The sequence below is a fragment of the Macrobrachium rosenbergii genome, chromosome 12 (assembly GCF_040412425.1).
Source record: "Macrobrachium rosenbergii isolate ZJJX-2024 chromosome 12, ASM4041242v1, whole genome shotgun sequence".
In the NCBI taxonomy this organism is placed as follows: Eukaryota; Metazoa; Arthropoda; class Malacostraca; order Decapoda; family Palaemonidae; genus Macrobrachium; species Macrobrachium rosenbergii.
The window spans coordinates 99,179,226-99,205,617 of NC_089752.1; the positions used below are offsets into that span (position 1 = coordinate 99,179,226).

Consider the following 26,392-nt stretch of genomic DNA (forward strand, 5'->3'; position numbering starts at 1 on the left):
ACATCTTGATTATAAACAGTAAATTCACTTACCAGACCATAAAACTCTTGAAGGTTAATAAAGCCATCATTGTTGTAATCAACATGATACAGCATACTATCAACCATGTCATTTGAAAGAGGTACTTTGCTCACAGGCGTTCGCAACAAAAACTGCTTCAATTCAGACTTCAAGATGAAGCCATCACCATCACTGTCAATCTGATGTAAAAATGAAAAAAAATTCTATCTTAAAATTTTACATTAGTGAAAATACTTTATATTCATTTCATCAAGAATTCAAGCACCAAAACTGGAACAAATGTATTTTGTAATTGCTTAAACTATACAATTTAACATGGGCACACAAGACTGACCAAACTATACAGAGCATAAACTTGTTGAGGCACTGAATCAAATTACCAGTACTTCTGGCATCCTACAATTATAATCATCATTAACATCATCATTGGCTCCAATACCAGGTGATGCAAAGGGCCTCTGTGAAATTCTACTACTCAAGTCTTTCTAAAGTCCCCTTCTCAATACAGTAGTTCCCACTTATGCAGGTCTGGGACTTCCAATTCTTTGGGTGCCCACAGGAGCACACCAGACACTTATCATATACTATTCTCCTTGGAGTTGTGCAAAGGTCAAGTCCAATCCATCTCCATCTCCCTTCCACCATTATCTCATCTGAACTTGGAGCTTCATTAATTTCCCTAGTATCATTTCTAACTTTACCCTGTCATCTGAATCCTAATATTCTTAAATTTTTGTTCTAAATTCAAAACATTTTATAGTTTCATTGCAATACCATGATTCATGACTAGATTAATACAGAACATACTACACTATCAAATGCTATTTCAACAATTGTGATTTCCTAATCCTATTTAGCCCGCCCTTGTCTGATTGGCTTTTTCAGTATCTCACCAATTTCCAACAAGACAAACTCTTCAGGATATCATTATTCCTAAATATTTCAAAGATTCAACCTCATTAATCCTATCTCCATCTAATTTTATTTCCCTTTAACACATTCCCTGTTTCTGAATATAGTGTGAATTGCCTTGTTGAGAATACCTTCCTGCCCCCACAGTTTTAGTAAGGCCCTCGCCATCAATCTGAGTGAAGATGGCTGTTAGTATCCAATACCATAGAATGTTTTAGTGCAGTAAAAGTGATGACTCATGCGGTATACATTGCATATAATTGATGGATTCATTCAGTTTTCATATATTGTACTACCAGTATGTAAGGTCATTCTCTAGCCACCATTGGTACTACTGTATTTGCAATTGTAAAATATTTTTTCTTTTTACATACTCTCAAGCTTTATACTATGTTACATAAAAAAATAAAGAGTTATGACTTTTACTTCGTCAATATAATTTGAACATTCATTTTTATTGTTTTTGTATCTCTCCAAATATGGATACCTTAAATTTTTACATGAATCATATCCTGAAGACATACTGAAGATGACAGGTCATCTTTTGAGCCATCTGATGAAGATTTTGCTGTGAGGCTTGGCTCTTCCAGTTATGACAACTCTGGTGAAGACTGCTGAATCAGAAGAGGAAACATAACAGCAGTAAACTAAATCCCAAGTAGCACTGTTACCAATGGCTTAACTGACTGGAAACCTGAGACTACTAAGCAACATCAGTTTACTGGAAAAGAAGGTACTTGTTTGGCAGCTCGTGTACGCAAAGATGGTAAAACATGGCCCACAGATATTTACAGATTATTACTGATGACTTATGATATAATGTCCAGCAACCAATGAATTTGCTCATAAAGAAAATTGCAAACAGTCCTGTTATGAGATCACAGTTGAGTTGGTTGGAAGGAAATGTATGATGAAAATTTTTGCATTAATTTTGTACACAGGATTAGTTCACAAGCTAAAGATATCTTAGCACTAGTCCAAGTCAACACTGTACAGGAATGGCATTTCGGTTTTACAGTGCTTGGCTAACAATGTTGTTAACCAGACTTTCAGCGCCATTAAGCAATTTTCGGCGCTAGTAAGTGGTTTATGGGCATCTGTAAGCGATTTTTAGTGCCGGTAAGCAGTTTACCAGCATCAGTAAGCGTTTTGTGGGCACCGATCAGCACTTACGGCATCATAAACGCCAGTTATTACCATCAAGGCCTTCGTAAGGAGGGCCTTAACACACTGTTCATCCTGGCAGGACACCCATCAAGAACTCGACCGTGTCTCCCAAATTCTCGTGAATAACGGATATTCAAACAAGCAAGTAAATAAAGAATCATGTACCACACTGGACTGGTGATATGATGAACGTGATCAGCCGCAGCCCCATTAACAAGAAAGAATTAAATTACGGTATACTATAAAGTAAGAATGCACCCTAAAAACCTCGAGGACAAACACACCATAAAGAAAATTATTGCAGAGAATGTATTCATTACTGACATCAACATCCAACTGGACCTCATCATTTACTACCAAAATAGAAGCTGGAGTTCAGCCTCATACACCACAGACTACATAATCCGGTCCAAGTGTTGCATCATCAGCATACTAAACAACCTTGTTTTCCAGGCCAACAACCATGTCACTTGTATACACTAAAAATAACAGTGAACAAAGAACACTGCCCTGTGGAACTCCAGACACAATAAGTCTTGGTTCACTGAGATCCCGTCCACAGCAACTCGCTGCTGCTTACCTGTAAGGAAATCTTAAGTAATGTATATGAGTCTAAGTTGTCTTATTCCCCTCAATTTATTGTAATACCCAATCAATAATAATTAATAACAATGCAATCTATGTATTGCTCAAGCAATAAATATTCCCCCAACCCAAACCACCTTCTCTCTAAAAGCATTCTGACTGAGGGTGTACTTAAGAAAACCCCACTATGGCCTCAACAAGGAAAACCAACAGATTGGGATAAAATTTGGTCTGAGGCCAACAAGGAGCAAACACGGTCTTCCCAAGTCATAGGGTAATTCATTCATACATGACTCATCTACAGATGAGTCTGAACAGGTAAAGGCACAAGTATTCAGCTAGTTTAATGGGTACTGGAAGGCATCCTTCATCACAACCAATGGGTCCAGAATTGGGGAGCAGAACACCAAGACCTCCTTGTTGGGTCATATTCCTTACAAGTCTGAGAACCTTCTCATAAATAAATTATACTTGAACCACCTCATCCCAACAAAATAACTAAATTTTAAATAAATTTATATTTTTCAAAACTAACAAACCTTTGGTCTTAACATAAGGGAAAAATTCTCTAGCGCCAGCTGGAGTCTGGTTTAAAAAAGTTACAAGGCACATCGGGATGGCCAAGATGAACCATTTCATCCCTACAAACTCCACTTGTGACTTAGCTGGTGTTCCATAATTCTCCCGCTCACATGGTGCGCAACTCTATCCAGCAAATGTCTGACAGTGAAAGGGACCAGCCAATCATCACAGCATGGTTGATTTCCATTTATATCTATTTACTACTAAATATTTGTGTGAGGAGGGTATGCCCTAATCTAGAGAGCAGAGTGTAGCTTCCCATTTTCTGGGCATTTTGCTATATTTCCAAGAAAATATGACACTCGTACTTTATTTTGTTTTCCCTAACTGTATCCCAACATCCTGCCATATACTCCTAACAAGTGATCTGATATCTGGTAGGAAGCCATTGGAGAGACGTTTACATTTCTTTGGAAGTAAATCAGCTACAGCTTCTTTCACCATTTCATCAGCCTTTTCATTACCAGACACTCCTACATGTGCTGGCCCCCAAGAAACTTTTACTTGTATTTTAAAACCAATGGATTAGTAGAGTTAAAAGGCCTTAGACTCTGTAAAACACTTTTTGAGTCACTTAAAATAGTAAAATTTCCTTCATCAATAGTTGCTGTTCTCTCAATAGCAGTTAAAATTCCAAACAATTCCACAGCAAAAATTGATGTCATGCCAGGTAGGTACCTCTACAATAAAAGATCACTACTTCATACTCCAATTCCAATGCCACCACTGGATTTGGAGCTATCATTAAATATAAAAATGAAATTTTTATAATAAAATTAAATTTTATTACTTAACTAACGATTATGCTTGCACGGCATCCTAAATTCAAAATTCATGGCAGTGTGTTGGTTACAAAGCTGGTGGTAACAGGCCAAGCCCACTGCAATGGGAGCAAGGGAGCAACAGAAGCCAGCAGCGTCATTCTATTTATTGCTGCAAAGTCCATGAACAAAAGAAACAGAGGGGAGGAGGGAGGGCTCTGATTCAGTAATTACTTAGTAAGTATATATAAAACTTAATCTTATTATAAAAATTTCATTTTTCTATAAGTAACTTACCAAGTAATTACTTAGCTGAATCACACATTGCAATGGGGTGGTGGGATGAATGGACTGTTCTAATTCAACACATTAGGCGTGGTAAAAAAAAACTCGAACTAGAAAAAAGGTGGCTAGCACTAAAGCAGTGCTTATCCCTCCCTTACCTGGTAAGAGAGCTGCAGCCGATGAATGCTGCCTCTGGTTGGTGCTCATCTTAACCTGCAGTGGCGTGGCGGTGAGACGAGAGTTGCCTCTACATCAGTGGGAGTCTTGCAACGGAGGATATGCCTGATAGAGGTTTGGTATCTCCTCTCTTTTCCTAGTTCGTGTGAATCTGATGGCTTGTTTTTGAGGTGGAAACTTAAATCCCCTAGCATCTGCCCACTTTACAGCTGTGTTTATTGCAGTCTGAACCTTCCTGCAGGGGCTTCTGCAGCAGTAGATAGCAAAATCATCAACAAATGATCTTTGGACCCCAGTTGGTAGGCAGTCCATCAGACTACTGATTGCTACTGTATTAAAAATAAAGTAACAATTACCACGTTACCTTGAGGAACACCTTCTTAATGTATAAAGGAAGAGGACAGTGCTGATCCAATGCAAAATTTTAGGTAGCAATCTGACTGTCGAAACTTTGACAAGAGAGACTGTACTTTTCCGCAAGCTGTGGTACGGTTTTAAGTATTCTTTTTAAATATAAGTAAAGTGGAAATGCATATAGTATTATTTAGAAGAAGGATATTGTGCTTTGTTGTGTTTGTATTTAGTAATGAAAAGCGTTGTTTTGACTGTTTCGTGTATTTAATTGCAAGTACAGGTTGTCCATCACTAATCTGGCATCATTGGGACCTGGAGGGTGCCAGATTAGCCATTTATTAGGCTAGAATACACGAAACCCAGTAGCTATGCACCTCATCTTAGAATTAAAATATCCCATAAATCAGTACAAGTTGGTTAATAAAGAAAAGACAATTATCAAATACAGGTAGTGCTCGAGTTGTGATAATTCGACTTATGATATTTCGAGTTTCTTTATAGGGTTAGCAATTAATACCATACTAAAAATACTTAGGAAATATTTTTAGATTTCGCAAGAGGCGCAGGCAGCGAGAGAGACCAACTTACAATAGACCAACTTCTTTTCCTCCATCTCTTTACTCCATCTGCTAGTTAAAAAAGTAAAAAAAGAATGATAAAAGTATTGTTAGTAACGTTATACTCTTGCGTAAATGCGTACACCCATAAACAACTGAACGGGAAACTGTTGTTTTGCTAATAATCGTATCGGATTACAACTGTTTTGCTTGTATTTCAACCATCGTACGGTCAAACAAAGTAGTTATGTTACAAATGACATTAAGTACTGTACAATAGGACTGATATATTTTTTACACTATACCCTTACTCGCTTTGGAGAAAAGATCGGCAAGGAAATACTGTATACTGCTACAGTAACTTTAAGCTGCAAGTTGTGGCTGAAGCTGAGAAAACAATGCTCAAGCTGCTAATGACTATAAATTATCGTGCATCGGCAACATGGATGAAACTCGACCGTAAATAAAATTGGAGAGAATGTATTTTAATCAAAACTACTGGGCATGAAATACAAATTACTGCTGTTTTCACGCCGATAAAAGATAAATACATAAAGCTCGTATTATGATGAAATCAAGAGAAAATAGCAAACGGAATCTTGATTTTTTTTACACAAAATCATGCCCCCAAAACGGCCAGCCACGATTCCCGTGAACGTCATATCTTAACGAAAAAATAGCTAAATTAATTTCACAAGGAGACGTATTTAAGTTATATTTCGACTTAAAAACACTTTGTATAACGAAAAACATCCTTGTCCCAAATAAATAAAGTATCTATATTCATTTATGCTAGCTAGAAGCAAGAAAAGCGCTCTGAACTGAGTTAAATGCGGCGAAATAAACACCACGATATCGATTCCCAAAACAAAACATTGATCGCAATTTATAATACAAAAACAATATGAGAGTATAAGCAATTGGATACAATGTAGTATAGCATAACTTTTTAAAAGATCCATGAAAAAGATGCACATTCATTATGTTGATGTTTGTATAATACTGTTAATATGTGAATATAGTTCAGTATAATGTAGGCTAGGCTACAGTTTGTTGATGCACCACACTGCGCCACCAAATTGAAGTGGCCGGCGAGCAAGTTAGCACAGCGACCCAGGAAATTTGAAAATTAGTGCAGAAATGTTAGAAATTACTCTAGCCAAAATCTGTGCTGGATTACTGTTGTTCCAGACTACTGATTGCCGGATTAGTGATGGACAACCTGTATACGTGTAATAGTGCTTAACTACCGGCATCGGTTGTTTGTCCGGTAATTAGTCAAACATTTGATGTTGGTCGGCGACAGTTGTGAGAGGCAGTCTCATCACAGCCTTAATGCAGTGTAGACCAAATAGGGACTCAGGAAAAGGGAATACAGCCATAGTTGTCGGTGCCTTCAAATCCACTTAAGTGTTCCTTTTCATCTTATAGTTCATTTAGGGAAATTCCTTTAGGAGATATGCATATCTAAATGTAAGAATTTTTTGAGGTGTGCTTTGGATGAGGGTTACGAAGTAGAGATTGTGCTCATGCCAATCTGATTCAAATTCAAGCTAGGAACATTGAATGCACCAACAGTAAGTCACCTGGGTGTTGTAGTATAAGACTTAGGCTACGATTATGTTAGTACGTTTAAAATCGTTTAGGCTATACAATAACACTTACGATTTGAAATGTTCTACTTATTCTGAATGAGTTGGAATACTGACAGAAAATCCTTACTGGAAATAATACATATTACCTCCAATGCCTCAAGAAGCCAGCTTCTGAATACCATCCCTCCAAGTGGTATCATAAGCTTTCTCCATATCAAAGAAGACTCCAATGACTTGATTTTGGATGGCAAGAGCACTTTGGATCTTCCTAAATACATTAAAAGTAGGTCTATAGTACTTCTATTCCTTCTGAATCCAAACTGCCTACTGGATGCAAGATGTTTCCAAATACGAGACCAATCTGTTATTCACCACTCTTTCAAATAGTCTACATACATAGCTTGTAAGAGATATAGGCCTGTAACTCTGAGTTTGCTCTGGGTTCTTCCCAAGCTTAAAGCTAGGGACTACAACTGACGTCTTCCAAGACTGCAGAGGTATGGAATTTCCAAAAATCATTAAGGGTATCCAAGAGGAAGCCTCTACTGGTCTCCAGAAGATGCTTTAACATTTCACACCTAATATCATCCTCCCCAGCAATGCTGATGACGAGTTGGCTAAAGCATTCAGCATCTCATCCATGGTGAAAGGTATATTGAAAACCTCCATATTATTTGACTGATGTTGAATTTTGGATTTGCTAAAATTCAGGAGTACAGTTCTGTGTTGCACTAGATACTTTGGCAAAGTGCCAAACATCTCTGCCACTTCTTTAGGATCAGATACATATCCATTTGCCACTTTTAGGATAGGCAGTGGGTCTGGAGTGTATTTGCCTTGCAATTGCCTGATCTTATTCCAGATTTGGCTAGATGGAGTTTCTACTGAAACCTCCGAGACACACTTTATCCATGATAGTCTTTTAGCCTCTCATTGTTCTTTTCTACTTTGCACAAGCTTTGGCATATGCTATAATGTTTGCCTCAAAAGGTGATTGTAAATACCTATGGAGGCATGTTCTGGTGACTCCTTGCAACTGCACATTTCTGATTATGCCAAGGAACAGCTGGATGCCATGGCAAACCTGCAGTTCTAAGTTTATATTTGTGTGAACTATCTAGTACCACTTCAGTGAAGTGCTGATAATTCTTGTCAAAGATTTATAACTCATACTGCAGTTGATGCACCTGGTTTCAAGTATACAATCTCCATGTTCAGGCATAGAGCAAGTACAGTACCCCATATTTTTTCCTTTTTACAAATTCATGAGGGGTATCCATACTTGAAACAACTATAACACTGTAGTGGCCTCTTGTTTGAATGGCTTGACTGCTATTCTTCCACTTTCAATATTCACATGGAATAGTACAGCAAGCCAATCACTAGTAAGGATAATTATAGGTGTCTAAGGAACCTTGTGAACCTTACACACTTCCACTGGACACAAGCTTAATATCTCCTCTTCTGTAAAATCACAAAGATCTCTGTTGAAGATTACAACCCTACCATAACTAAAATTTAAATGGGGTTTGACAACAATCACCATTTCACTGCTGTTTGTTTTAAAACTGCAACACATATATGACTGTGTTGCAGACTTTACATGAATGAGGACATTATTTCATAAAAAATGGGGGATATCACCAAATCTAGTTGTTCCAACTTTTTTCTGAAGGAGTTTGTCCATTTTAAAGTAATTACCATTATCATCTCTGGCTGTTGCAATAAGACACACTGGAGGTTTAGATTTTCTAACTGAGAGCATATGTTTGCAAATTATTTGTTTTCTGGGTCCAGTATATAGGTCAGTAAACATCCAAGCCATTAGGAACAATTCAACAATAGCACCACACTTTACTTATAAATTTTTATATTTAAACTTGCCTTGAAAGCTTCCTCAGGACAACTAAATGATATCAAAGCACCCCACTTTTCATTACAGATATCAAGATTGAGTCTTATTTCAACAATTGTCCCACAATATTCAAATGTCTCACACAGCATCTCATAATCAGATTCTAAATGAATTTCCATAACATGGAGACACTTCAGTTTTTCAGTGTTAGCCATATTCTGTGATTTATTATTTCTAGCTTTTTTTATTATTGTTACCTAGTGTCATTAATGACCTCATCTGCATGGAACTTTGTTCCATTATCTTTATCATAGTTCAAATTGGTCTGTCGATTATTTTTTTTTTTAGGTGAATTGCCCTTGATGTTCTTACCAGGTGTTGTCTGTTGTCATCAGTGCCAGAGGTATAGAAGGGTCCAGGGGCACTTGATTCTTTACTACTACTCATTTAAAGAAGGAAGTGATAAAAAAAACCCTGAAAATCTTAAAAAGATACCATCAGCCTTTCATGAGTTTATTATTCTGCCAATGGCACCAATAAGAGATGACTCTCGAATGTCCACTCCCTATCCTACCCCACAGGGGATGGCACCAACACAATTAGGGTGGCTCAAGTGTAAGCCAAAACTGCTTGTTGAGAATGAGTACTGTATTACAAGAATACAATCATCGCCACCCTAATCATATTACTCGGTAAACAGGCAGTATACCAAGAATCTTATCCCCAGAACCAGAACACCCCCAGAATCCAAGGGTCAGCTCTGCTGGCTAGTTACGTCCTTGAGGTATCAATGTGAATAATCCCACTGATATCCTTCAGGTCCAAACATTATTGGGTGGTTGATGGTTCTACCAAATTCCCACTATTACCTTCAGATATAAATCCCAGTGCCAGCTATGATACATTTTCCTATTTATGAAGTCCAATAAATTTTACCAAAAATGGAAATTGCCACAACACTTAATCCAAATTAATAAGTAACAATATATACAGTAGAGGACTTTTAGACTTAAACCTGAGAAAGAATTCCAGGAGTTCAAGAGATCCTCACGACACCAAGGTGGTCCAAAGTCAAGGGGGACGCAAGTCATAACAAACATGCGATAGAGACGGTAACTAACGATATTAATTGTTTATGTCAGTACTTGCTGCTCTTTATACCAGTGTTTTTCATGAAATAATAAGTGGTAATAAGTGGTAATGAAATATTTAACAAGCCATAAGTTTGGTAAGCCTGGTTAAATCTATGATGATTTGCATTTTGCATAACAGATTTACTTCTAGGCCTATTAATTTGTAAAAAGCTTAAGAGGAAATATAATATGCTTTACCCATAGAATCTACTGAAACTGAAACAGCTAAAATAAGTCTAACCTAGTATAACCTACATAAAATGAACCTCGAACATTAACCTTGGCCTACTGCAATCTAGCAAAAATGAAACTCACACCGTATGCATGAGATATGTAATGAAATTAAGTTTTGGGGACAAAATTTCAAGGTGCAAGTATTCATATGTTTTTGCTGAAGTAGTAACGCTCGATCAAAAGGTGCTACCTCAGACCCAACTGAGGGGAGCAAACTTCAGTTGTGGAATCCAAAAAATCTAAAAACCATAACACAGCTGGCATTACGGGTTTTGGATAAGGGATTGTGAACCTGTACTAATGTAGAGATACCAACAATATGGCCTGAGAGGTCATGTTCTCTTTAGATAGAACCACAAGGCTTGCACTGAGCCCAAAATCATCTTGTCTGGATCGCCACCAACAAAGCCTCAGAAAACCAGAACCAAAAAGCTGAAGAATCTCTGTCAAACACTGACTGAGTTCTGACTTTTTTGCCACAAACTAAAGAACAAAAGAAAATGACAGGGATTCTCAACCTCCTGAATGTTGGACAAGATACAAAAGGCTATATAATTTGCATAACAAACATTTGCTTCTAGGCCTATTAAAATGTAAAAAGCTTACTTAGAGGAAATGTATGATCTTAAACCATATAATCTACTGAAACTGAAACAGCTATAATAAGCCTAGCCTATTATAACCTACAGAAAATGAAACTTGGACAATAAACGTGGCCTACTGTAATCTACCAAAAATGAAACTCACACTATACATGAGTGTGACTAGGAAAAATTAGTCTTGCAGGTGCAATCTTTATGTGGGGCCTACCCCTAGGGTTTATACAATACAGCATCAAGTTAGGCTGCAGAGGATGAGAGTCATTGGGAATACGGCACCTGAGTTAGGCTGAAGTTGCTGAAAGCCACATCCCAATCCAAAAGCCAAAGCTCCCAAGGTGAGCAAGACTGTTCAAAGCTCCTCATGAGTATGGTCAACTCTACCAAAGAACAAAGGTCAATGCCCTCCAGTTAAAAGACCTAGCTCAAGGAAAACAACATCTCTCTCTCTCTCTCTCTCTCTCTCTCTCTCTCTCTCTCTCTCTCTCTCTCTCTCTCTCTCTCTCTCTCTCTCTCTCTCTCTCTCTCTCTCTCTCTCTCTCTCTCTCTCTCTCTCTCTCTCTCTCTCTCTCTCTCTCTCTCTCTCTCTCTCTCTCTCTCTCTCTCTCTCTCTCTCTCTTGGTGCCTTGACCAGAAGAGCTAGGAGTTATCATTGTCAATTGATCACTCAAAAGATCAGACTGAATAGACATGAGGGATAGATGTTCAGCACAAGGGATGCTGGAAGGTATCGTCCAAGGCAGCCCAAGGGGTCTGGATGGGAGAACATAACACTGAGAGGTTCATGTTTAGTCATGAGGCAAACAGGCTGAGGACTGGTGTTTTCCCAAAACTCAAAAATCACTTCTACCCTGAAAGGATGTAAGGACCACACTGTCCTTACCACCTCCCCTTAGCAGCTGAGTTTTGAAATGGAATGGAACACAGAATTTAGAAAAAATGCCAAGTGCTGGGACCTATGAGGTCATTCAGCAATGAAAGGGAAATTGAGAGTAAAAAGGTTTTAAAGTGCAATAGGCTGAAAACATTGCACTATGAAACAATTTTTAGGAGAGGGTAGAAAGTAAGATGGAAGAAAGAGAAGATGAACAGGGTAACAGTAAGAGGAATGAAAGGGGTTGCAGTTATGGGCCAAAGGGATGGTGCAAAGAACCTTGAATAATGCCTACAGTGCCCTGATGGCATCACCCCCTACAGGGACTAAGTTTGGTGGGGGGGGGAGCTGGGAAGACTCCTGGCCCTTTCACAGAGAAATCTGAGATCCATGTAATTACACGGAGGTCTGAACCTTCCCAATATAAGACAAAAAAGGCCTGTCCACCTCTGAAGGCTCAGCAGCAGCGCCAAGATCAATCCCATCAGCAGAGCAAGACCACTTTCACACAAAACTTGTTAGGTACAGTCACATTTTAGGACATGTTTGTCCACAGGTTGCATTCTGGCCTGAGGGGAAAGTCAGTGCCCCAGTACCAACAACCTACAGTACTTTGCTCTATCATCGGAAGATGAGATTCCAGTGACACTGAAATGAACATGTGTACAGTAAACGTCCCGTATTTGCAGGGGATGCGTACCGCACCCCCCATGCGAATAGCTAAAATCCATGAATACTTAAAACCCCTCTAAAAACACTTAGAACTGCCTATCTTGACAGTTAAAAAAAAAAAAAAAACTCTAAAAATGCTCATGCCTGAGTATTTTAATAGTTTTATCACGAAAAGTGCATTTAGTCATGAAAATATGAAAATACAGTAATTAGTGAATATTTCTCACTGAAAAATACAGCAAATGGGCGAATTTTCCGCAAATAATGGGTAGATACGTTCCACAGAGAAATCTGCAAATACGTGAATCCGTGAATAGTGAGACAGCAAATACAGGGGTTTACTGTATTCAACCAAAGTTCAACCCCCGATACTGCATGGAAGGAAGCCATGTCAACTGACGTAGCATCTACTTTAACTGAGCCTCTCTAGGGGGAGGTGGTTTATCAGTCTCCAAACTGATAGGTCAATCTGAAGGGAAAACGTTTCAGTATCTTCAGGTATGTAGAAATTCCTCTGGTAAATAAACAGTATAGCTTGCTCAATCTGCTAAACAACAAGGAACATGATTCACAGAGAAAACTGTTAACATGATCCCAGACACCATGAGCAACCTGCAACTTGAACAACAGTCTCACATCCTGAGTGCATCCTAGAGTAGACTCCATAGGAGTAGTTTCTTCCCCATGATCATTATGCTCATGAATGAGCCAAATGATTGCTCACGCACCATTCAAACTGGGGTTGAAAGGACTCCATTGGAGAGGGACACCCCAAAATCACAAGTTGGATCCTCTCCTGAAAAAGGCTACCACACTAGTCTGCCCTAGTGAGCACTCCGAGGATCAAGGACACAACTTCTCAGACCTGGCCAAACTAATCACTGAACCACAGGATAAGGTTGACCAATAAATGAAATGTGCATGCTCCAAACCTTGATCAGCTATCCCAAAGTACTCCCTATGACTACTCAAAGCCAAATTAGAAAAAGCTATGGGTGAATGCTCACACACTATTGTGCATCATGAGTCTTAGCTGAGCCAGGAACACCCTGAGTGTCTGCACAATCACTAGCTAGCAGAACTCCACAATACCCAGCAGCATAATACAGCAGCAACAGGTTGCACATGAACACATCTCCATGTGATATGTGAAGTGCCGACTCTTCTCTGCACACCTTAGCTGAAATATGAACAAGATAAGTGCAAGGGGCAGTCCTCATGTCTCTGAAGGAATAAGGGGATACTGTGTCACGAGCATACTAAGAGAGCCCAGAGGTCAAACCAACCTATGGTAGACATGTCATGTGTAGATGAGCAAAACTGCTGCCAAGCTTCAAAGATGGCAAGTGCTACCTCAAAAGTCTGACACACTCACCCAAAGTCCAATGGGACTTCTTGTGAGAGGGCTTCTGAAAATTACTTCTCCCCTTCTCACAGAGGCAGAGAAAGACTTGGAGAAAAAGGAGGAAGTGCTCAACAACTGGGAGGAGAAAGATAAGCACTTACATTTCTTCAGCTTACTCCATCTACAAGTCTTACTCTCCTCAGCTACATGGCACACACACATCCCCACACAACAATGGTCAAAGAAAAAGAGCTGCTTACAGTTGGTGAGTGGGGCCTCCACACCCATTACCTACCTTGTTACTAAGCTTCAAAGACCATTTACACTTTACAGCAAAGAATACTACAAACATGGCAATGGTTTGTATACGTCTGTATGAACAAAGACTTGTATTCTGGTCATAAAGCTAAGGTTTCATTATGTAACATGTAATTAAAATCATTAAGTATTAGCTGCTTGATCATTTAAAAAGAATTACCTATGCAGTAATGTATCCATGAATAGAAGAGTATTTCTTACCTACTTCAGAAACTAATCTAGTCATATGATGGCTAGGTACTATGTCTGTACATAAATTCTACATTTACTTGAGTTCAGAGTGTGTGTGTGTGTGTGTGTGTGTGTAATAATGTATGTAGAGAAAATACCTTAACTCTACTTACCCTTTGAAATATGTCATGCCAATTGATTGGTTGGTACTTATCATCTTGGCTCCTTCTTCGAGGCATGGTTTACCCCCACAAATTCTGTAAAGAGAAAATGCTACCTTCAATTGACATACGAATGACCGTAAATATTTTAGGTAAATTTCCTGTTTCCACTTACCTCTCCTAAAATGTAAACTATGTGAATGACCGTAAATTTCCTGTTTCCCCTTTCCTGTCCTAAAATGTAAACTTTCATACAATATATTATTTCGATACTTGCCTTCTGTTAAAGGCATGGGCTGGCATTTGAAATAAAAACAAGATTGCTCGGCTGACCCAGAAAGATGCCTAGTTCACGTGTTCTCCACCTGGTGTCTGAATGTTCTCGTCCGAATTCTTGAAAACCCATCAACTGTTCAAGATAACTGATTCTCACACTGAGAGAAAGATGGTGGGTTAGTACCACTCAGCCAAGCAAACTAAAGGCTTCTTGTATGAAACCCAAAATATTCTTATCTGATCTGGGATCCTTCCTGGATAGTATTGCTGCCTAGGTTGGATTCTATTTAAGGCCCTTGCACGGTAGGGAAGAGCAGCCTTATGAAGAGAACTGCCTCAGCAAAAGTCACATGAAGAGAACCCAGTGCCTGGGTCTTAAAGCCCAATAAATGGCAGTTCAATGGAATATAACCTAATGATTTAAAGGTAGGCACCTATGCAAAAAATGTACCTTCATCCTCCCAACAAAAAAGCTTACAAGATTGCCCTTTCTTTCAGTTCAGGAAAACACTACTGTACATCCACTATGACTAGCTGGCTACGGACTTCATAATTTTCAAATAAAATTCCAACATCTTTAAGGTAATGAGTGGCAAACATGGAATTACACCTACACTGCACTGCATTAATAACATCCTGAGATAAATTTTTCAAAAAATTAAATTAAGTAGCAATATCTCTTGCATTATGAATATCTACATTTAACACAGTTAATAGATCAGAATCCAGTCTTTCATGGGCTAATTTGACTTATTTGACTAAGTACCTTATGAAAAAGGATATTTCATTTTTTTACATAGGGGTGACAGGCCTCCAAACCCCACAATACAAACTATTAACATTGCCTTTAATAGGCTTTAATCTATCAACATAAAATCTTAATTGCCCTTAATGGGTACAGAACAACTCCCTCCTCATTCCCCCAACCCCAGAAAGAAGTCAAGTTTAGGATTTTAACAATTCTTGGGAACAAATCTGCCTTCACATCATTCTTGGCCCTGAAAAAAAGGCCTCCTTCACTAAAGCTAATGTTGCAAAAGAACACTTTACCTTACCCTTTTACCAGTCACTACCGAGCCTGTTTAGATCTGACACGGCCGTTAAACTGCTGGATGACCCTTGGAAGCGGGTGATAGACAAATGATCTTGTTTAAATCTGACACGTCCGTTAAACTGCTGGATGACCCTTGGAAGCGGGTGATAGACAAATGATCTTGCTAAGATCTGACACGTCCGTTAAACTGCTGGATGACCCTTGGAAGTGGGTGATAGACAAATGCTCTTGTTCAGATCTGACACGTCCAACACTGGGAACCAACCTCCAGACAGTTCTGCAACTAGCAAGTCAGTTGTAGAAACCTGGGGAAATTACAGACATGTTCTATCGCTTCCTTCTCTATAAAGAAACAACTTCCTTCAGTAACAGTGGAAAGTTCACTTCTCCTGACGGAGATAAGCAGAAAAGGATATCGGAGGTGCCAACATCGGTGGAGGAACCAGAAAAGGGATGACAAAAGCCCTCCCAGAGTGCCTCCATCACTCACGTCTCTCCAAACAGCGCACAAGGCCTGCAGACAGCATACTACAGAAGTATGAGGGCTAAACACTTAATTTTCTCCTTATTAATGTTAGTATCCTTACTCTTGCCAAAACCTGAAGTGGATCCTTAATAGGACTTTGAGGCAGAAGAGGATGCCTGAAAAGAAAAGGAACCTACAGGCCAGAAAAAGAAGGCACAGGTCTCTTCATGGATAAATTTAAGTACTGTCTCTAGGACCTGCGACTTCCTGAACAGAAACATCTTCCCTGGCCACCAAAAGAAAAAAAAAAAAAAGTAGCAGCAGCAGGGTTAAGAAGGCAATCCAGAGGAGAGAGTAAAATTTAGCCACCAGCTTTTGATGATAGTTAAGAGCAAAGATACTCTCTTTTCTTCAGAATGGAGCTAGTATACACATGCGAGCATTCCTCTTGAAGCACATGAAATTGCTTTCAAGACATATTTAAAATGCTAAAGACCCTTCCCATACTTTCAACTTGCTGCCACAAGTCAGAAAGAAGACCCTTGTTGCTGCTGTGTGTCAACATATCCAGGTACTACTACTGCTATTTAGGTAAGAAATTTGACTTGTCCCAGTTTAAAACTATCACCAGATTGTTGCAAAATTCAAAAAGGTAGACTGAAAATGGGACCAGCAGATTAGCTAGGGGGAACAGTTCTTCAAAGATGTTTTATAACTGTCCTTAAGGACTGAGACTATCCAAGGTACTACCTGCTGTCACTCCCACATTGCCTTGCAGCATGACATGCATCCCCAAACTCATGGGGGAGGGAACTGCCATTCAATCATATAAGCACACACACACACAACAAGTAATTGTTTATTTTGACAATATGAGTAAGAGGAGGAGCCTCTGTAATGGATAGGGTGGTAAGAGTTCTTATGAGACCATTTTCATCCTTGTGTTCCTATGGAGGAGGAAGAAGATACACGCTTGAGTTTCTTCACCTTACTTCATCCACACGCTTTATTCTCTTTTGCTACAGCAGACATGCCAAGGCAGGCAGTAGCATGAGAGAAAAACAGCCTGCTCTCAAAACAGGTTATCACCACAGGAAAGACAACCAGTATTGGAGGCTCAACAGCAAAAATTCCTCAGAGGAAGCAGCAAAATACCTTGGGAAGGAAACATCCGCCAAGCACTAAAGCAAAGCATGTACAGCATGTGGGTAGAAGTTAAGTATACTTTAGTTTTACCAGACCACTGAGCTGATTAACAGCTCTCCTAGGGCTGGCCCGAAGGATTAGACTTATTTTACGTGGCTACGAACCAACTGGTTACTTAGCAACGGGACCTACAGCTTATTGTGGAATCCCAACCACATTATAGCGAGAAATAAATTTCTATCACCAGAAATAAATTCCTCTAACTCTTCATCAGCCGGCCGCGGGAATTGAACTCCAGCCCATCGAATGACAGTCTGAAGCTCAACCGAATCGGCCAACAAAGGGCTTGGCATGTGGGTAGGCAGTAAGGAATTACATATCCACATGCAGTCTCAGCTGGCTGTGTGAACATGCACCTAGATAAGTAATAACGGAAAACATAGGCTGATCACTAACACCCATGCCCATACTTGCCTCAGTGCGTTAAAGAGAACAATCATCAAGTAGGGAGGGGGGAGGGAAGCAGTCTAGGATCAAAGAGCCAATAAGATTTGGCAGTAAACAACAAAACTGGTTACACTGACACTAAGGACAATAGTGGCCAGCCATCTACTTGCATCCTAAACTTTTCTTGTTAAAACCCATCTTTAACAAAAACACAAAATCTACGCTGAACAAAAACAAAAACAAAATCCATGCTGAACAAAAATACAAAACCCATGTTGAACAAAAACACAAAACCCATGTTGAACATAAACACAAAATCCGTGTTGAGCAAAAACACAAAATCTATGTTGAATAGAAACAAAATCTATGTTGAACAAAATCACAAAATCCATGATGTACAAAAATGACATTATAATAAAATAAAGTTTTATATATGCTTACCCAGTAATTACATACTGTAGCTATTAGTTTCTTTTAACCGGCAGCTTAAAATTTTGAAACTGCGAGTCACGCTAGTTTATTTTGGCTATGGTGATGTGCCCCGCCCACTTTCGGGTATAAGAGAAGGTACAACATAGTGTGGCAGAATTCACACCCACAAACAACACAACACGCAACACTCACCCTGATCTTCGGTTGCTGGAGATGGATAAGGTCCACGGTCGCCAATCACAGCACACACCTGAAACAAAAACTTAAACCGACCCTCCACCAACAACGAACCAACAAAAAAAGAAGAGACACATGAACCATTAATGTGGTCCCAAAAAAACAGACGAACTCCCCATTCACTTTCAAGGTTGGACCTCAACTGCCCAAGCCTTCCCCAAAACCGAAAAACTCCCGACAGACCAACAGACAGACAGACAGCGCCGTAAAACGAACTCCAACAACCGAACCACTCACAACGACAATTACACTCGCTCTCTCTCTCTCTCTCTCTCACAAAACGTTGGGAAATGCTAAATAAAAACAAATTTCTTCATCCCTCTATATTTCTCCCCCCTTTTTAGCATTTCCCAACCAACACCTTTCACACCTCTTTCAAATCGCCTTACGCAACACCCACGGATGCTCACTAGCAGGTCCTCTAGATCGCGTTCGCGGGCACGCAATCATTCTCTCAGACTCGCTCTCTCTTCCAGCAACATTCAGATTTACATTTTCTCCTCCATTCTCTCTCAGATTCACGCTATCTTCTTCACTATTACCACTCTCAATTTCATCCACAATCTCATCTATACCCTCTAACTCGTTCCCAAATACCTCCCCAATTCTTCAACTAACCCATCCCATTCGCTCATTGACCTTTCCAATTCTTGCAACGATTCATTCATGCTTTCAATCACTCGTATATTACTGCAACGCTCTCTTACTCTTACACTTTCGCCACCTCCAACCATTCACTAACCCCTACACGTTCAGTCAACTCAGTTATATCAAACCGCATATGCTATAATGTTCTATCCATACCATCCCATTCATCCGTATTACACGCTTTATCACTCATTTTCACTTTGGCACTCACACCCCTATCACACAACTTACGACCACTCCGTTCACTTACGTTCTTCCCTTTCTTACGTTTCCTACCATACTCTATCAAAACAAATTGCTGATCCTCATGCAACAACCCTCATGTACATGCATCACACGCACCGCTTGCATCCTGGAGGATCCACCCATTTGAACCCCTTCACACTCAGTTTCCCAATACGCTGTCACAGTCACCCTCTTTCGTCTACATACACTTGATACATGCCCTTCCATTCCACATTTGTCACACTTCGCTCTCGGTTCTGAACACATTCTCGCATAATGCCCATTCTTACCACAGTTGCCACATATTACATTCACTGGGTACCCCTACAACCATTAGCAATATGACCCACCTGTCCGCACCTATAGCATTTAACCCCTATCTTTCGTGACACTCCCTTACCAAATGTCCCGGTTGCCCACACCAAACACGCTCCCAAAGCCCACCTACACTCATTCTTTGTATGTCCTTCCTTTCCACATCTAAAACACTTCGCTCAACTTCCACTCATCGACCTTCCCTTTGTACACTACTATCCCTAACCCGTCCAACCCGTTGTTCCCTTACAAACCCACCATTCATCCTCCCTGGCACCTCCACATTACTTGCTCTTACACTCCTATCTATTACACTATCGGCCATTCTCATTGGGCCCCTCAACACTGCATCCCTAAAGCTTCCGAACTCTGGTACTCTCTCATCTACCCCAGCCCTTACACTTACACTTCTGCTCTCTTTTATAACCCTGTCAAGCTCATAATCTTCTACAATTTCAAAATTTCTCCCCAAGTCAACCTTTCATTCGTCCATCTTTTCTTCTCCTTCCGCCTTCAAGTTCAAATTCTCTAACTCCATCTGGCACTGTCCCTAACAACTTCCGTACTAACTCCTTACATTCATCTATCCCATCATCCCCAAACTTCTTCCTTGCCAACATCTCCAGCCTACAAGCATACAGTGACAAGGTTTCCCAGCTTTCATTCTTGCCTCATCAAATTCATTCTTCCTCTTATACTTAACACTTTCGCTTTCATACGCTCGCTTGCTCAACTAGTCTAGCTTTCACCTTGTCATACTCAACATCTCCCACACTCATAATAACCCTATACATATCAAGCAAAACCCAGTCAAATATTCTCCTAATTCTCGTGCCCACACTCTCTTACTCTCCCCACTTATCCTGACAAAACCTTTCATATTCCCTAAAGAAATCATGCACATCCCTACTTCCATACTCATTATACCTTTCACACCGGGTACCTCCCTCACATACATAGCCTTTCTCACTTCTTTCTCACTTTCACTCTCACTTTCGCTACTTTCACTCTGTCCTTTCATACCCTCTTCCGAATACAAAGAGTCCACTTCCGCACTTACATTCATCTTACTCATTACACTCTTCTTCCCCTCTTTTTATCCACTTTTATCCACTCACCTCCATCCACCTCACTATCACTACTGCCTTCACCCTCTCCCCTTCTTTCCTGCCTTTCCCACTTCCTTACCCTTCTTACCAATTTCCTTTCCCTTTCCCTTCTTCCCTTTTTCCTCCCCTGACTTATCCATACTTTCCCTCCGTCTCCTTCCCTTGCTTTTCATTCCCCTTTTCCTTACCCTGCCTTTCATTCTCTCGTTTCTTACTTCCTATTACCACATCACTTTCATCACTCACGCTTCCATTCACTTCTTCCTCCTTTTTCTTTCTCTCTTGCCCCTTCACACGTTCCAGAGGACCTACCTCCAACAGCCCCTTCTCCAAAAACACCCTTGAACATATCTTTCACCATTTCTTCCACACTTTTCATCATTCCCTCCAACTTTTTATCCACCCTCTCTACCATCCTGTCTTCCATTCTCTCTTCTGACTTTCATCTCTCCTTTCATTTCTTCTTTTGCACTTCTTAGCATTCCCCCCACCTCCTCCAACTGACTCCTCAATCTCTCATTCTCACCCCTCAACCACGTTTTCTCCTCTCTCAACCTTACCAGTTCCTCTTCCATCCTTCTCTTCAGTCACACTACCAGCCACCAATCTCACTTGCAGCTGCAATACCAGCTGCCCCACGTTGGGCGCCAAATATTATGTGGCGGAATTCACACCCACAAACAACACAACACGCAACACTCACCCTGATCTTCGGTTGCTGGAGATGGATAAGGTCCACGGTCGCCAATCACAGCACACACCCACGAAACAAAAACTTAAACCGACCCTCCACCAACAACGAACCAACAAAAAAAAGAAGAGACACATGAACCATTAATGTGGTCCCAAAAAAACAGACGAACTCCCGTTCACTTTCAAGGTTGGACCTCAACTGCCCAAGCCTTCCCAAAACCGAAAAACTCCTGACAGACCAACAGACAGACAGACAGCGCCAGAAACGAACTCCAACAACCGAACCACTCACAACGACAATTACTCTCTCTCTCGCTCTCTCTCTCTCTCTCTCTCTCTCTCTCTCTCACAAAACGTTGGGAAATGCTAAATAAAAACAAATTTCTTCATCCCTCTATAATAGCAAAGAGCTTCAATCTGTTTATGCCCTTATGTCCAAGTGAGGGGAGGAGGGTGGGCTCCGACCATGTAATTACTGGGTACGTATATATAAAACTTTATTTTATTTTATTATAAAAATGTCATTATATATAGCCGATTCCCACATTGAACATGGATTTTTTATCGTCCCAATCATGACATTCAATGCAAATGTTGTCCTTACTACAATCTTGCCCCTACACTCAACGCACTTAGCATGGGAATCATAACAAGACTAAAGTTTAATCCTACATCTCTCAGAGCAAAATATAATGCTTGAAGAGCCAGAATCAGACATGTTGAAAACCCGCTAAAATTGACGTTAACAAAAGCTAACACAATAGCTAAGGCTTGACGGCCGTTACAAACAAAGAGTACTTCACCAAGAAAACTCAAAAACATCCAAAAACAATGAAAAAGACTGTAGGAAAAACCACCGATGTTGATCAGGGGCCGGCAGAAAATGAATTGAAGCTCTCTGCTAAGTTGTTCGTCCCGGTCCCTGATAGTGGGCGGGGCACGTGCCTACACCAAAACAAATGCTAGTGTTACCGTGAGTTTTGAATTTTTAGGCTGCCATAGGTAGAGGGCTCATAGCTATATAATTACTTGGTAAGTTACTTACATAAAAAACACAAACACCATAGCCTACATGCAATTAAAAATGATGAATGAAGTTTCAACTTGATGGTAGTTTCAACTTGATAGTAGTTTCAACTTGATGGTCAGTCTGAGCAGAGTAGGATGTATTAAGTCAACCGCAGCTTAAGAAAAATTGCAGACAATGTCTGCAGTTGGTAAGCAAGAGTTTTTGTTTAACTTATTACAATTGGTTAGTGCAAACAGAACTGTATTATAAAGGTAAAATAGATTATTATAAATGTCCATATTATACAGTTAGGGCCTACTAGACTTCCATTTTTCTTTACATGTCTTGCTAGCCTACACAAGTTTATGCATATGGTTGTAGAGCTTCGCAAAATATTCCATTTAATAATTGATGTAATTTTTATGATTAATCATCAATCTGCTGACCCAAAACCCTGAGAAATTTGAGGATCAACTGTACTTGGATATGTACAGCCTCTGAACACACTTAGGGTATTATTTTAATGTACCTTAGGCTAATCAGTTCTCAATACAGTAGTGGATATTTTGTTTTATTCTTAACCTCCCCTAAAATACTTTATGCAGCCATACTCATAAGTGACACAACCTGATTCTTTTTGTGTCGTCCAAAATCTCTGAATCGGTGTAATGGTCGTCAAGTAGTGTTAAACTTTTTTCAGGCCAATGTCATACATGTCGATAAGTTTGTGAATTCACAGCTAACACTATTTTCCTTATTAGTGTATGAATATGATCGTTTTTATGCACTGGTAAAGAGTGAAACCCCGTATTCACGGGGGATGCGTACCACACCCCCCTGCGAATAGCTAAAATCTGCGAATACTTAAAACCCCTCTAAAAACACTTAGAACTGCCCATTTTCATAGTTTAAACACAAGAAAACCCCTGTAAAAATGCTTATACCTGAGTATTTTAATAGTTTTATCACAAAAAGCGCATTTATTCATGAAAATTATATGAAAATACGGTAATTAGTGAATATTTCTCAGTGAAAAATACCGCGAATGGGCGAATTCTCCGCAAATAATGGCTAGATATGTTCCACAGAGAAACCCGCGAATGTGTGAGTCCGCAAATCATGAGAACACGAATACAGGGTGCAATATATAACAATAAACCTCATAAGCTTAACGGTCATAAAATTTTCAAAAAGGGAGTATGAATTACAAAAAATTTTCTTTGAATTTTGAAATTTTAGGCAATGTTCCAACTGCCTGTATGTTGTGAAATAATTTCTAAGCCTAACAAAAATAATCTAAGGTTTCCTGGATGTAATCTTGCTTTCTAAAAAATGTACTTTTAAGGATTATTTTCTTTGAAGAATAAATGATGATTCTTTACATTATATCGAGAAGATGGCTTTTAATCTAAATATTTATTAACAATGACCCCAAGAATTATGACAACTTTTTTTTTGACTGATGAAGTCCTTCTGTTTGCTTTTGGTGTATAACTGATTCATTATATGCTAACTTGAAGTGCAAGAATATTTAGATAACTCTATATGCTTTCTGGCCAGAAATTTGTTAATAAAAATGTGATGGCTAAGTGTAATGTAATTTTAGCAAGTAAAGAAAACTAACATGCCGAAGCCTTGGAACAAAATATTGGTATCAACAAAACTGTAATTGCATAGAGAATATTTACTAGTAAACCATTATTTTTTAAGTGGTTAAGATATATAACACAAATCATTTAACTTTTAATGAAAATACTAATATTCCAACAACAACAACAACTATAAATATTTTCAAAATTATTTTGTTGTCTCTAAACGTTGCAGACCTATGTTCCAGCTGGTTCATGTTGACACCACTCACATGGCTGTGTTACACATGCCACACCCACCCTCTCACATTGGTGGATTGGTGGATACATTTTAACTATAGTAACACTTTCGTATTTTATTTCTTTATCTCATTTCATTGTCAAGGGGTAAAAATAATCAAACAGGAGCATTTAAAATTTTTTTGGTTGCATTGCAAGCAATATGGCAATGGTAAGAACATTTTCATATTTTTTTATTATTTTATCATTTGAACCAAGATCTGATGACTTTTTTGTTGAATGCATCAGAGCTAAGTAAATAAAAGTTTCAGAAATGTTTCGTCACTGTTTTTCCTAAATTTGGCTACACATCTTACAATTTTGAAATAAGCTATGACAGAGTTCCCGCTTATGAAACATATGAAGGCCTTATTCTCTGAAATAATCATGTTTTCGTATTGAAATATGAGATAAATATGCATCATATTAGTTACCAGTTGGTGAATTTTGAACAAAATCCCATGCAGTCATATAGTATCAATTCTGAGCATGGTTTTACAAAAAGGAGACTAACACCTATAGCAAATTTACTGTACCAAGATATTTGCTATCATTTTGTTCATGTTTTAACCTTCACACCCACAGGGCCAGTATTACACATAGCATTCATGAGAGTGGGCCTGGTATTAAAATCAATATTTATCCATTTACACTACGACTGGGGTTTCAGTAGGCCTAGCTGCTTGAATTTATTAAATATGATTAGGTTACTGAGGGCTATCTGTTTTGCATTCATTTTTGTTCAATCCCCCTTAACCACCATTCCAGAAAACCCAAACTGCCCACTGGAGCCCAGTGCACCTCAGTGTCATCTCAGATAAGAGGGGGTTGTAATAGGTTACTCCTAGAGAAGAATTGACAAAGGAAACTAGCATAGGCTAGAATTCATTAAGAAAAACCATACTTCACTCGTTCCAGAATAAACAGCTTAGTTAACAGTTTCAGGTAATTCAAAAGAGCTCTGCGAGGAAATATCGTTCATTAATCTTTTTTTTTTTATTGAGCATTACTGAGCAATAGACAGAAGGGTATGTAGCCTATATAGCCTAAGCGGTAAAATTTTATAAGTTGCCAATATAAAATAATACCACGTAAGCTATGGGTGTTTACTGGTCACAATTTTGCTGTATTGGTTATGGAGGGGGAGGGGGGCTGATATTGTCTTACCTTAAAGGTCATAATTTGATGAATAGCTCTTTTCAAAAATCTAGGTTACAATTTCACATCGTGTATTGGCAACTTACAAAATAATACAGCCTAATGCAGTACAGGTGAGATCATTTGAGAACTTCACATTTTTATAAATGTTTTTGCATTCATACCACAGCCTAGATAGACCGCTGGTTCTACTAAAGACGTCGTCCCTGGAGCTTTTCAATATTTACCTCATGTCTTCTTAATAACTTAGTCAGGCTAGCCTAAGCCTATACAGCAATTAGTTAAATTGAGCCTATCTTCAATCGCGTCCTGAGGAAAGAACGACCGTATCCATCTTCGCGTTCCCTTGAAGTTTGCGAAACGCCCAATAGGCCTAAGTACCTTTAAAAGTACCTTTAAAAGCAGGTAGCAACACTTGAATGACAGGCGAAGGAAGGGCGTTCCATGGGGCGGAAGTGATCCCTGACACCTAGGGCCACTGTTTGACACAAGCTTGTTGGGGTCGTCTACTCAGTCTCCGGACTTTTCTCGTGTGTAATGACTTTTAGGGGGTTGTCATGCTGTCAGAATACCAGCGCAACGACAAATCTCAAATTATAGCTGACTAGAGGACTGGAGAAACGTGCATATATGGCTTACCTGTTTACTAGGTCAAGAATGTGCCCAAAGACCCTACTTGATGCCCCGCCTAACGGTACATTCGTTTCTACGCGATAGTATTATGAGTCATAATATTAGTTTGATAAATGGTGGTTCTTGCGACAACTTCTTGAAAATTGTCTAATAAGTTGATCTCGGGCCCTCGGAAACTCTAAGTAAATATATTAGCTTAGACTGTGATAAATATGACGCATATGGTAATAACATAAATTCGAAGTACAGAACCATTACATGGCTTAGCACCTGCTCAAATGGGTATTTTTACTCCTTACCTTTTTTTTGAACATCTAT

General features: G+C 39.3%; 1 long non-coding RNA gene across 1 annotated transcript; it reads right to left on the reverse strand.

Moving 5' to 3' along the window:
* On the reverse strand, window positions 1–26,178 carry LOC136843785 (uncharacterized). Its single transcript, XR_010854674.1, has 3 exons — window positions 26,081–26,178; window positions 14,371–14,454; window positions 1–200 (listed from the first exon to the last, which is right to left on the reverse strand). It is a non-coding gene; the product is annotated as an uncharacterized lncRNA (long non-coding RNA).
* Between the last annotated feature and the right edge of the window lie 214 nt (window positions 26,179–26,392).